Genomic DNA, 14,885 nt, shown 5'->3' on the forward strand with positions numbered 1-14,885 from the left:
GTAGTACTTGGAAGGCCACATTTAATGGAAAAAGTTTTGATATATTTCATAGAGGCAATTGAAGATTTTCTTTGCCTTTGTGGCGGGTGAGCTGTGCCAAGAGCTGCCAAAACCTATTATGCATTTTACTTTACTACGTGTTGGTAAGCGGACAAAATGAGCCCACGCAAGAACTGCTCTTCTCCAAAGGCTGCGTGGAGATCTCAGACCTTCAGCCTCAATGACAACATCCCCACACGCTTTTGTATATCTGCGCTATGTGTAAATAAAAGGAAGACTTGTCTATCTATTTTTTATAAGAATTTTAAAAATCAAGCTGAAGATTAACCTACTGTAAATAGTTGCAAGCAGTTATTTGAAAATTCAGCTCCAGGGAAGTAGCCTGTATGTTAACTGCACGCATGTTCGAATTGAATCCTGACTCATTTTTTTTATTGCCTAGTGTGAGATCGTCTGCTCCAGAGGGAAGAGTCTGCTGTGAAAACGTGAGATATTATGACAGACATTGAGGTTTGGATAAGGGTTACAGGATCAGGGTTATTTTTATTTTTAGACAAACCAACTCATAGATCTGTACAAAATCACAGCAGACCGGCCCTCCCGAGCAGACGATCTAGCACTAACCTTTTATATTTCAAGAGGGACAGCACAACCTCGTTTCTATGGAGATGTTGCTGACGTCGCTTAGACTACAGTCTCAAAGAAAAGCCAAACATTAGGCTCAATTACATTAGGTCTCCTTTAAAATGTTTTCTTTTGATAACCCATGGCCTAATAGCAATGCTGCTGTCTAGATACAGAGACCATCTCTGGGAATATCCACAAATGATCATGTTCAAAGCTGCCAATAAATGGAATAAAATACAATACAATACAATATCTCTCCTATAAGATCCCACTTTTCCATTGACTGGCAGTGGGGACGTCTCCAGCTCGTCTCCATGGAGATGTTGACTAAATATGAGATTTAAATAGGTTAGAGCAGGAGTGTCGAACTCATTTTGGGTCGTGGGCCGAAATTCAGCCCCCACGTCGGGTCACGGGCCGTATTGTAAAGGACTGTGGCCTAATAGATAACAACAGCTTACACTGATTGTGTTTCATCAGCCTGTGTCACACGTTTCTCAAAGTGCTACATATAGTCATTATTCATTCACTCCACACTCAATGGCGGCAAGTTACTATTGTAGCCACAGCCGTCCTGGGGCAGACTGACCATTTACCACATGGCTATAATATGCTGTTTATATCCTGATCTCTTGTTAAGTCAGTGCCCTCTGCTGAACATATGTGGAATTATTTCCTTTTTTTTTTTATTTAAGCTGCCCCTAGTGGCCTGAGTGAGCATTCTGGCTATTTCTTTAAAATACCATAACTCCGCACAGGAATGGGCAACAGACTTTCTGCTTTTTTGACACATTCAGAAATCCATGCGCTACAAAGGGCCACATTAAATCATCTTGCGGGACGCATTTTGACACATGTGGGCTACAGCCTCATTCAAATGCATTCTTCAGTCAAATAACGGAGAATGCTAAGGATTATCCTAACATTAGCTTCATGCTACATGCTAACCTCTACCATCAAGTGTTATTTTCCAAATCTACTGGACAATAATTGTTTGATGTTTAATTTTCTAGTGTAAGAGTAAGAAAAAACATTCATCTGGACCTAATTTTATTTGTGTGTGTTAAATATGCTTATAGTCCACCAGAAAAAATCTAAAAAGAATCCCGTAACTAGCAGCAAGTTGGTATAGCTGACGGGTTTACATTCTTACAGCACACACACATAATCAGGAAAGTTCCTCAGTGTGGCTTTAACGAAAATACATATTTTTTCCCTTGAACAGAAAGTAAAGGTTGGGTCTAGATTTGTTTAATTACTTAGTGAAGTATCAGAGGTCATCTTATTTCATTTCCAAACCTATTTCACAATTAATATGTTTGCTATACTGTGATTCCTGTTTAAATTGATTTCCTTTATTTGTCAAGTAACTCCAGACCAAAGTAAATGCCATTGTCTGCGGAACAGTTTTTTGCCCACCTCCTGCGTGCACTATCCCTGGCAAAGTAATTAAAGCTCACGAGCGCGGGGAATGAAGAAGCACGAAGCCATTATGTGGCGCGGGCCTAAAAGCAAGCTTGGTTAATTTTTCAGAGGAATATGCGCTAATGTATTCAGTGACTGGGAAAGATGACAAAATAAAAAGCTCCCATTGGCAGCTCAGAGGAAAAGTGCGCATTTAGAGAGTGCTGGCCCAGGGCTTTCATAGTCAACGTCTTTATTTCTGAATACTCATCAAGTTATCAGCACTGCATAAACAGAGAAATCAACTATAATGGCAGACAAAAGGGCTGGATTTAGAGCTGTGTTTTAAAAACGAATAAACAGCATTGTAGTGCATTCTAAGAAAGCTAGAGGAATATTTAGGACTTCAGAGTAGCGTGCTACCAACACGACAACTGCCTTCATAAGCAAATTAGGCCTGAGGACTCGTGAGGAGAAGTAGCTCCATTAGGCTTCGACAAATCTGAATTTGAAGTATTTCTATTGTCTCTGCAAACAGAAAAATAAACTAGTTCAAAACATACAAGACAAAGAAAAGTGTAAGAGAGGTTTACAACAGACCTCAAGACACATTCTCAATGTCTCTCTCATTAATGAATCCTCATTCACTTTGAGCAGTGATTTATGCAGACTCAGCAGTTGGGTTGAATGTACACTCTTGGTCCTTAACTTCATTAGCCATGACCTGATGTGAATATCTTAGTCATCCCTATGTTAGCACCACATACTTGACAAACTACTGTATTTTAAGGAGAATCAAAGCCATTTATGATTTTCAAAGGTAAATACAGATTTTCAAGAGAAATAATCAATATAAAATATATTATTTAAATAAATATTTTTTGTAATTTTGTCTTCTGGGGATCCCCTGTGAAGTTTTTGGACCCCCATTTGAGGTCCCGAACCTTAGATTGAGAATCACTGGTATATTGTAGAACTATTTCAGCATTAACTTAATCTAGTGGCTAAAACTGATGTTAGTTTGTCACAAATACTTAGTTCCAAATCTAAAAGTATTTACATAATAATCCAACCAACAGAGCAGAAAGTCAGTACAGATCAGCTCACATAAGAAAAGTGCAAACTGAAAATGTTCACACGATGGGCAAATATTAAAGTATTTATTTGTTTATTTGGTCGGGACATGTTAATGAACATACATGGGACATGTGCATGTAAATGTTTCACGTCGGATTGTAGCCATGGGCTAATTTCCATCCGATGCCCCCACTCGCACTCTCAAACACACTCTCACTCATCCAGTCCTATTGTACATGTTTTTAGTGGTAAGGGAAGCCGGAGTACCTGGAAGAAACATACGCAGATACAGGGAGAACATTCAAACTCCCCACAGAAGGGCTCTGTCCGACCTGGGGATAGAACCCGGGACCTTCTAGCTGTGAAGCACAAGCACTAACCGCTGCGCCATCGGGCCGCCCATGTTTAGTATGTGTAGCTTAACTTTTCAGACAATTACCTATGTAAAGTTGTAAACAAAATCATAAACTGTGATGCCATCGGAAAATGTAAGTCACTAATCAAACTCTTGTGGCGTGTGGATGAGAAAATAGATTTTTAATTAACTTTCTTTCACTCCTATTGTGCTATTTCTAAATTAAGCCAATGTGTTTGGATGAAATAAAGAACTTGATTTTACCGCATAAAAAATAATTGGAAGGGGAAACTTTTATGTCAATTTGGGCCACCACTTAAAATTTCACTTTGTTTTATCGAAATGCCGTTCCTCGCCGCTTGGGCTGTGAGTCACTTTGAGTTGCTCGATAATTTCCAGCGCCCTACAGGGAGAAGGTAGACAGTGTATATTGATGGATCTGGGCTGGCTATACGCTAACATAAACAGAGATCTTGTTGTAAAGATCTTCACTTCTCCAATGGCGTTAACAAATGCGACTGAGGCTAGAGCCCAAAACAAAGGCGTGGGATAATTAGTCACAAGCAGCGTGGAGTAGGAGTGAGGACGGAGAGAAGGAAAGACGAGGGGAAGTGCTGTGACTGAAGGATGTATTGATCTGGACCAAAGGGAGGGGCATGAGGCGGGAACCACGATCAATCTTCTGAACCAACTCTCTCAATCTGTGTGGACCTGTGGGTTGTGCAAACTACAGAGGCAATGGAAATAGACCACAAAAACAACCTGGAGAGATTGTATAGCCAAGATTGTATAGCCGAATAATTGACTTCCGTTATATGGGTTTAGCCCTTTATGGAGCAAGTGACTATTTTTGGTCATTTCCGCACACTTTACATATGGCCTCCCTGCTGCACATCTGCAAGGTAAAGAAGCACGTAGTCCTCACTCAGCCAATCAGAAGAGATCACCCTACATCACAGATCCTACTACTGTGGCATTTGACCAATCAGCAGAGACCGGTCGCGCTCTCAACTTCCTGTTTTCTCTGAAGTCTGAAGAAGTCATGGTACATTTCTTTACATAACTTGAAAACTAACCAAGTTGATGCAACTCACACATTTTATTGGTGAATAATTGTGCTAAGTCATGATATATGTGTTGGTTTTGGAGGACGTAGTGAAATAAGTGAAATTACAGCATGAAAATGGCAGGCACCATATTTGATCATACATCGTTCACTTAAACCTAAAGTTTATTTGTTTTGTCCATATTTGGACATGCCCATTGCACCGATTATTCGTTCATACAGTATTTTCTTGACAAAAGAACCACTAAACCCTAGGAGCATGCTTTTATGTTGCCAAAGGTTATTTTTAGTAACATTTTTGGAGGTGACTGACCCCGCCCACTGTACGTAAAGCAAAATCACATTAGAAAAACTCTCATTCAAACATCAAAATCACAAAACACAACGTCTCCTGAATACCAGCACCCCCCGAGACCTGAAAGTACTTTTTGTATATTTTATATACAAACCTTTGTCTTATTCTTTTTTACCACATTAAGGGCAATGAACTATGGTAACTTAGTTTGCGGCACAATATAGAAGTCGATATTAAACATCACCATTTTAAAACTACAAAGGCACTGCAAAATTAGGTCTTGACTGCTCTTATTTGAGTGATTATATGGCTCACTAATTAAAAGTTTTAATTTCAACTTCAATATTACTCTTACTTGAGAATGTATTTTTTTCGACTCTACCCACTTCTAAGCTTCAGCGACTTTCTTGATAGTTTAAAGAAAAGGCGCAAATGGTTCAAACTTGGAAATGAACACAGCCTTAGACTGGCTTTGAAGGACAAGTCTAAAGTTGAAAAGGTGAGAGTGTGTCTTGGTCCTTCTCCTGTTTCGATCTCATTTGTTGTTCTGGTAGAAGTTCATCTTGTATTTTTCATAAACGTGATTGATCCAGACAGAGGGAGTGGTGGCCGGTCAGAGTCTTGATCAATCACCTCGCTCCATGTGTGTGTGTGTGTGTGTGTGTGTGTGTGTGTGTGAACCAGTGTGCTCTACAGAAGGCTCCTATTAAAGCCAGTGCATTAACACCTCCGTGGGCTCGCTGTATGACGTGTCAGCAAGAGACAAATGCCTGTGCCGCTAAAAGACACCCGGGGGTGGGGGTTGTAGGGGAGCTGCGCTTCACAACATCGGAAACCTTTATCATCGACTTAAAAGCCCCGAGCCGCAGCTTCACGCAATCAAACACGCCGTGACCAAACAGAGGAGGGTAGTGAGTAACGCTACTCTGCTACAATAACCATTTCAACCTTATGAATGAATGAAATGTATTGTTCTCATTCAATTTGTATCAATGATAATATAGATTTTTTTTTCGTTTGAATACATTAATGTGTCAGTATCTGTTCAGCCTATGGTCTCGAGCATGACATTAAGTAGGATAGTGCTAAGAGTGGTTCTGATTTGTAAAGCTAACAAAGATAAGAACATGACATTTCCAAACTTTTGTCTGTCTAATGATGTTCTGAATCAACAAAATGTCAACAAAATCAAGCACCTCGGGCACATCATCACTGAGGACATGTCAGATGATGGAGACATTTATAGACAATGCAGAGTGTTGTATGTAATGGGTTGTCCTTTACGAAATCTTGAGCTATCTCTGCATTTGTGTGGGACCCAGCTATAGCCTATACTCTGGACCGAAAGTTTGGCTGTTGTACAGAGTAAACGGACTTTATTAAAGCGTACTGTACTCCCTTGTACACAGCTCACCTATGGACTCATTATGAGAAAGCCAGCATGTGCAGGCTGCAGGTGGCCTATAAGTGTTGCGTGTTCTTTTGAAGAAGCAAAGATGGTCAAGTGCCACAGAAATGTCAATGGCAGAGTGAACACTTTGATGTACAGCTTTATGTGTCGACTGTCTGAAATTGAAATAATAGTGTTCCTCACAAATATAAAAAGTAGTGTGAAACATTGGCATGCTTGTCTTTTTAAAATGTCATTTTAATAGTTTGATTGTCCTTTAATTTAACTATGAGACAGGAATACAGTTGAATCAAATTTAATTGGATGTATACATATCTTTTTTACATATCTTTCTTTGTTTTCTTAATTTGTACATTGTAGTTGCACATCTTTCATTTTGTCTTATTACATAAATGTCAGTATTTTGTACTTTTTACAATTGTTAACTTTTATTTCACTCATATTTACAAAGTAACAATACGTATGAGTAAAAATTTCGCCCATATATTGTAAATGCTTAATAGGGAGTACTTAATGTTGTTTTTTTCTTGACTCTCAGTTACTGGTTTTAGTTTCAGCTCACATCAATGAATGGAAAAAGGGGCAAAATGTTTAACAGTGAGGCAATTATTCGATATTATCAAAAACCCCAAGAACACACGAGTGCAAAGTTTTCCCAAAACAACAGGGCCACTTTCCCCTCTTTACATAAACAGATAAGGGATTGTTCCTCCATTCAGTCAGCCCTGAATATTAACACAGCAAAGATTTTCCAAAATACTGTACAAGCCTCTGACAAAACAAGAATGCAAAAATAAAACAAACAAGAAAATGGAAGTGCCCAATGTATTTCTCTTGGTTCTTTTGGGCTATCAACTTCTCACAGTGTTGCTTTTGTTTAATCTAGTTAATAGCAATGCATTTACATAAAAATCTATTAAGATCTTGTAAACGTTTGATCTCATAAACTCCACTCTAATGGACTGTGACCATTAGTACAAGTAGCTGATGTATATCTTTGGACAGCTTTTATGCCCCACAGCACGTACATACATATATGTATGTATGTATGTTTTTAGCTTGTGTTTTTAAAGTCGCATTACTAATGGTCTAGCACTTTCCCATCTCGATTGGCCGCTCAAAATACTTTTTCATCAAGGAACCTCTCGCCTATTCTCATTCATATCTGAGTCACATGGAGGCATTGAGAGTAAAGAGTCTTGCCCAAATTGGGATATTAAGAATGCCTTTGGAAGGTCAAGAATATGGTTGGACCCAACAATTTAAAACTGACAAACTCGAACTTGAAAATGGGGAAAACAGTGACTTTAATATAATCCAAACATGAACAAATATGAAGGATAGAAGGATAAAATCTGAGCAGATGGGACACCATGAAAAACATCTGAACTTGCCCATTTTGTCCCTGGTTAGACTGGTAACACAAGGAACACTCAAAGGAAGCTTCCAGTCAATAAACTGACAGTGCCTGTACTTTAAACAAGAACTACCATCGCCTGCTTATTTGTTTGCAGCCTATTTGAGTACAGCTAAAGCGGCTGGGTCCGACCTCCCGGGTCGACCGCGTGGATCAGATACCAGGCGGCTGCTCAGCTGCGGGGACACCCACAGCGGAGCAACTGTAGACGCCTAATTTGACAGACAGGCTGTTGCAGACGAAGCGGGCCCAGATCTCCAGTCACATTCACGCTCCCCTCATTGCACCGCACTGGAGGGGAGAAGAGGGGGGGGGGCAGGAGGAAGCAACATTGTGTGCGGTTGAGTTGTTAAAGGGCTGCGTGTGCAGATGTGGAGCCCAGTGGGAAAGTGGATGTCACACTGCAAGCCATCTGTACACGGGGTTTACAAATACAGTAGGCAAATTGGACAAGGGACGAACTGAGGACTGAAAGCATATAATATAAAAGTCACTATATTGTTCAGTGTAATTTAGTTCATACAATGCAATGGAGATTATAAAAAGAATGTCAACATAAAGAAAAAGTAGCAAACTCAGAAAGTGCTATATATAAAACTAGGGCTACACTATATGAGAAAAAATTACAACATGTAGGGAACCTAATACCAGCCCTGGTATAATGTATTTAGTGTTGAGTTTACCGAGATGTTCAGGCTCAGGTTTGGCATTTCACAAACAATTTTTCTCCATCAAGAACATTATGAAGGATGTCAATCAATGTCAATTTAAAAAGCGCTTTTCATACCGAAAGGCATCACAAAGTGCTTTACAGATTACAACATTTAAAACAATACGCCTGGCACAACTGCCCATACAAATATGTTAAAATTTAGGATTAAATAAACAGATGTCAGTTAAAAGCTAAACTAAAAAGTAATATTGGGAAGACGCCTCGCCATGAGTCTTTTTGTTGACTTTAGGAATAAATAGGAGACCCCTGCCGGAGGAGCGAAGGGGTTGTGAAGGTTCATAAGGTAAAAGCAGTTCCGAAAGATAAGAAGGACCAAGACCATTAAGACATTTAAAAACTATTAAAACTTTATAATTGATCCTGAAACACATGGGGAGCCAATGCAGCGATTCTAAAACCGGTGTAAAGTAGTCCCGCCTCCTGGTCTTTGTCAGGATGTGGGATAAATTAGCTGAGACTGGCTTGTAGAACAGCTTGTGCAAAGTAGCGAAAGCAGTCAAAAAAGCAAAATAAACTTTTCACTTCTTCCCAGACCATTGATGCACTCGCCCTCTTCTGTTTTCATTATGAAGGATGTATTTAAGATCTGCTAATGTTGGAATTTTTCTGCTTCCTTCTTAAGACTTTTTTAATGTAGCTTATTGTAAACAGCTATTGTCATATTACCGTGAACTCTCTTATAGTGGTACACAATAAAAAAAAGAGACATGGCATCCGTAGTGAGGGAGTTGCGTCTTTGGCGGAATCAAAACAATCAAATCCACTATATCAGCGAACACATCTCACAAACTGCGGCTGGTAAAAGGAGGGAGATTGACAAGAAGCACAGCTCTGCTCCTCCCGTCTCAGAGTATAAAAGAAACATTATGTCAGCCTTTGAGTGAAGCTGGATTTTGGGAGAAAAAACAACAAAAACAGAAGAAAAACGGAGGTGATGTACCAGCGGTTTTCTCATTCACAAATGATGTTGTTTCCCAGGGAGATATTGACGATGAAGAACAATCCAATTGCTTAATTGTCTGTAATGGGAATTTTTAGCAAGAATAAATTGACTTTTAGTGTTAGTAGCAACTGCTTTACTGAGTTGCCGTAACCAGGTAATTTCCCTTGTGAGTCAATAAAGACAGTCAGATTTGTCTTCAACAAATCAAAGCACAACTAATTCAAAATAGTTTCACATAAAGCAACCTTGATTTTGAAATATGCTTTGTGGTCATAGAAAACTAATTGAAGAGTTATTTTGCAAAAAAAAATTAGCTTTTTTTGTCTCTGTTTCCTAGTGGGGACACGTGTGAAACTAAAGCTGTGTCGATTTGATTTAAGTTAACAAGTATGTACTATTTTTATGGTACTAAAATAGCTCATTAAAAACACTTCTGCATAAAGAGAAAATGACAACCCCACTTGTTTTTTTTCAGTGGCACTTATCTGTTTTATCAAATTAACTTTTCAATTGTAAACTTCATTTTCTGTTAATTATAGTGTTTTTGCTCAAGTTGATTGATGTTCCAACAGCAGACAAATGAAGTTCAAGACCATTTTCATTATTTTCGTGTGCACAATAGTTTACAATAGGTTAATTATCTTTATTTCGAGTAAACAATATGTTTAAATAGTGCATCATTTCAAACCTATTATACCTATATTTTTTACATACAGTAATTATGACAGAGAGTTATATATTGAACTCAGAGGTGGATATTTCCAGTTCTGGCCATGCCCTTTGTGTCTGAGAACACACACTGGCTGACACGAGGCCGTAATGACTGTTTGCTGTGCCTTTCCTCGTCGTATTGATTTACGTTAATGTGTTTTTAGGTTTGGCGTCAGAAAGGAGAGGACGGAGAGAGGCATCATACTATTAAACATTCAATTAACTGTAAAACACGGCAAACGGAGCGGCGCTGCGGCTGTAATGACAGATTGCACAGGCGCCCGCGTTGGCCTGTGAGGGTGTTTTTCTTTTTTTTTCTTTTTCAAAGATCACGTCACATGCCACCCCTATAGCTGTTTAGTTATCCGCCATGAATATATGCAGAAGGGATCTTGTCCTTGCTCACAGCCAAATCTGATAATGTAAGCAACAAATACAGCTGAGAGACAGAGCAAGCCACTCTGGGGGGACAAAAAAAATAAAAATAATGAGAGAAAAAAATGGCAATGGGTCTCGGTGCTCGTCTCACCACACAATAGGCTGACAATTATTCAGCGTTAGACTGGGAGAAAAATATTAATCTATTTATTCACAGCTTGTTGAATCAGCTTTATCTTCCGTGAGTCAATAGTGTAATCTTTAATTATAAGCAATGGCCTTATTACCGACGTCAAATAATCATGCAGGGGAAGAAGAAAGAAAAAATTCACACTACGTGCTGCTGTAGAGGAGACGCGATTTAGAAAAGACTATTTTTCACAGTCAGATTTAACCGAATCCTGCTGAAGACAATTAATCTTCTCCGAGCAATAACACAAATTCTCACTTTAAAAAAAAAAAGAAAAAAAAAAAGACATTGTTCAAGATTTTTGTGTTGTCAGTGCACTAAAAATGTGGTGGGATTTTAAATATTGTATCAAAAGCAAACACCTGGAGCTTGGACAAAAAAATGTCAGGAAAATGAGGAAAAATCGAACAACAAAAAACAAAATATGTGGCTTTGAATGTGGCTGTTTGGCTGTGTGGCTGCATTTGCAGCACAATACTCAGTATTATTATTATTTTTATTTGTTTTAATTTCTGTGGCTTCAACAAATCACATGCAATGTAGGAAAAGCATTTGGCAATATCTTCAGAGCAGCAGCATTATTTACTACTTTGATAAACTATATTCAAAATTTGCATCTAATATCCATCTATTTCTAGAGATGCACTGATCCAGCTTTTTTGCTTCTGATACCAATAACAGGGGTTTGAGTATCTGTCAATATTCAATATTAACTGAGACTTTCTTAACAGTGGCTTTTTCTGAGTAAAAAAGTGAATGGTTTCTATCTCCATTGTGAGATCAATAAAGTATTGTCATGACGTTACAGATCAAGTATCACTTATATTTATTAATAAAATAATGGAAGAAGGATCACTGGATTTTCAACACTATCCTTGGAACAGGCTATTTTATATTAATATAAACAACTCACATAGTGAGTGATCTGATCATTACAACTGATACATTACAAATATCTTATATTAGTTATTCTTTAACAGCATTTCATAAACTAAAGTAAAACAAATAAATAAATACCTGGCCACTCCAGCAGTGGCCGATTAGATTTTTTTCAGCCTTGATTAGTTACCGCTAGCTTTAGCATGCTCCAGCTAGCATTAGCATGCTCCTGCTAGCTTTAGCATGCTCTCGCTAGCTTTAGCATGCTCCCGCTAACAAACTCAACAATCAAATTCTCCAGGTTCTTAGCTGGTTAGATTTAGTCAGTGAAAGTTTTGTTTTAAAGCAGTGAGCGCCAAAGCAAGTATTGGATCAGTATCAGATATTTGTAGCCAATACCCAATATTGTAATTTTGAGTATCGGTTCCGATATCCGGAGCCAGTATTGGAAAACATCCCCAATTAGGACTGAACAATATTTTAAAAAATATATGAAATGGCTAATTATTTCCTAACAGTATTGTGAGAAGAATGGGTAATTTTAAGTCCAGGAGAATCACATTTGAGAAAAGACCGAAAAAATGAACTGCTAAACTACAAGGTTAACAGGTTTTATATAATGCGCCATGGAGACAGGGGGTCTCCATGGGGTTTTTGCAGAGGACATGATATCCCCTATTTGTTAATTGCTATTGAAATGCCCACCTTGAAACAATAAGATGTATTTCTATTTGGTGAAATCATCATAAAAGCAGTGGGAAATGCTGCACTCTCCTACATGAAGCTTCCCTCCCTGTGCGTCCCCAATGGTGCATACCCCGCAGGACGGAGGAGTAAGTGACTTGTCAAGCGTGGAAAGGTAGCTAGTAGCCTGTAACAAATCTAACTGACAAGCCAAACCCAAATGCAGATCACACAGAGAGGAGCCCCGTCAATGGGAATCCTTCAGTGAGGGCCAAATCTGGGCTGCGAAGTGGACCGCTATCCCCAAAATAACACCGGCTTGGTGCTCAGCTGAAGAAATGCTAATTAACAGACCAGAAAATGACAGGATTGATGGTGGATTCATGGCAGAAAAACACAGTAAACTTTTTGCTGCAGTTTCATCAAAGTTTTCTGACTCCCTGAGGTGCCTGACATTTTCAAACGCCTGACAGAACAACTGAGGAGAAAATACACCCATTCTCCTGTCATAACTACTTTTATGTATCTATAGGAGAGCAAAGCAATTTAATTCTCTCTCATTGTCCGTGGTGGGTCGCTGGCCTTGACATTTTTGCTCACTGCTCACTGTGACTAGTCTCTTTCAGAAGTTAAAGCATAACTCTAGAACACCATAGATGAAGGTTCTTGAGCTGTCATCTGTACTCTGTAGTCCAGAGTTCATGTCGTTGACGAAGCTTCTTGGATGAGCAACGTCCAATACTTCATGGTACAGGTGACAGCTCAAGAACCTTTTTCTACGATGGACAACTCCTGTATAAGTGAGAGTTTACAAAAGAATACTGTAGGTCTAGAAAAGGCAAAGCAAGTTCAGTTTCCTTATTGTCTCAGGTATCATAAAGTAAATCAAAGAGGCAAGTGAGAGTAACATGTTTAGGAATCTACCAGTGTTTTGCTAATTGTCAAAACTGAACCAAAATACAATAATATAAAACACATGTAGGTAATGTCTGATTTATGAAATACTGAAAAAACATTATTCAGTGTTGTTGGTGACAGCAAGAGTTTTGCTAAAGTAGTCATCTGGACTGGGTTGCATACAATTGAAAATGTCACATCAGTACGTCTTCAGCTCTGGGGCTCCACCGGTCTGCACTAGACCTCTTTAAATGATGAGACAACATCCAAAGACAAATTGAAACCAGTAAATAAATCACATAAATGAACCAGATCTAGCAAGGGTATGAACATGCTTTCCTTACATCCTAAAACAGAACCCTCAACTGTCCGGACTGATGCTGTGCTGGAATGTCATATGCATCACCTCTATAAATTAAAGGAAACCAATGAAACCAATGAGTTTGTGAAGAGTGTGACATCAATAATGAACAGAAAATAAGTATTATCTAGGTTATGCATTAGACTCCTTTATCCATTCCATTCTTTAGGTCATCCATAATAATTTTAATGACATTTTTCTATTTGTTTTCAGCTCAATGTGGCTTTTACTAGTGTGATTCATGCATATACTTTACAAGACATTTTAAATACAATTCAGTTTCAATTCAAGAAGAAAATATATAAGATGAATATATAAGAAAATATCCGAGGGGGAAAAAACAGGAATTGCAATCACCCAAATCGATCAATGGCACAGCCTTGTGGAAAACATAACACAATACCATGCTTAATCATTAAAAAAAAGTGCAAAGAGCAAGAAAATCCCACTGATTTACCATCACTACCAAGAGGCACCGCCAATGCAGCCATCCATCTCACTGCTGTGAAAGGCAAAAGCGTGTCATTATTTCTTTGGTCTAATTTGGCACATCAGGCTGGATGTAGTGCCCCGGTGTGATAAGGCGGCGTCCCAGAGTCACAGGAAGGGGAGCATATCAATGTTCAACACACCCTATTAAGACTTGACACCTGCACTTTGTCATGACTAAAGCAATTGCATATTCCTATTCCTGCAAGAGCGATGGGGAAATCCATCTCCAGCAAGGACAGTGCCGCTAATAAATAGTGCCCACGACACTGGAGAAAACTCTGCTTTCACCTGCGTGCTGTGCTTTTAAATATACACACAAACAAAAGCACACGTCCTGTACTCTCTGCTCTCTCCTGGAAATTCTTATTCCCTTTTAGTCAATCTGGCTAATGCAAAAATCATGTATGTCTGTCTGTAAATATTTAATCTTAACAGCAGTGAGATTGAAATACAACGTCGGAGAGGCATTACTCCCCTCTGCTGAAAGGTGGCTCTCAGCAAGAAGCGGGAGCGCGAGAGGGGAACGCAGACCGACAGCCGGGAGAACGAGCAGACACTCACCGTGCTATTTTTGATGACAATTTTGCTGCCATGTGCTCTTAGCTACTGGAGTCGGAGGCTTGGGAAAGTGTATACAAGCGCACGCACACAGGCAGGCAGCTCTCCCTTCAACGCAAGAGGCTGTTTTGTTCTTTGACAGAAAAGCGTTGGGTTCAGGCTGAAGGGAAACTGTTGCTCAGAACTCGGAGAGACTCGCGGGGCTTTGGGACCGGAGGAAAACGCATGAATGTTGCAAGGCACAGATGCATCATGGGAACCTCTCAGCCCCAGGAGAGCAAACACAAAGAGAAATTGGAATTGCACAGTCTGTCAAAGTGTTCTCCATTCATCTGTGTATTGTCACGTACAGTATGAGCAAAACGAAACTTTAGCACACTCTTGATCGCTTCCCGTGCTGTGACTTC

At 39.2% G+C, this 14,885-nt stretch overlaps 1 protein-coding gene across 1 annotated transcript in view; it reads right to left on the minus strand.

The window, feature by feature from the left end:
- asic4a (acid-sensing (proton-gated) ion channel family member 4a) overlaps positions 1-14,885 on the minus strand; it is a 164,574-nt gene that overhangs the window by 148,610 nt on the left and 1,079 nt on the right. The window lies entirely within an intron of this gene.

Source organism: Gobius niger (assembly GCF_951799975.1).
Source record: "Gobius niger genome assembly, chromosome: 9".
NCBI lineage: Eukaryota > Metazoa > Chordata > Actinopteri > Gobiiformes > Gobiidae > Gobius > Gobius niger.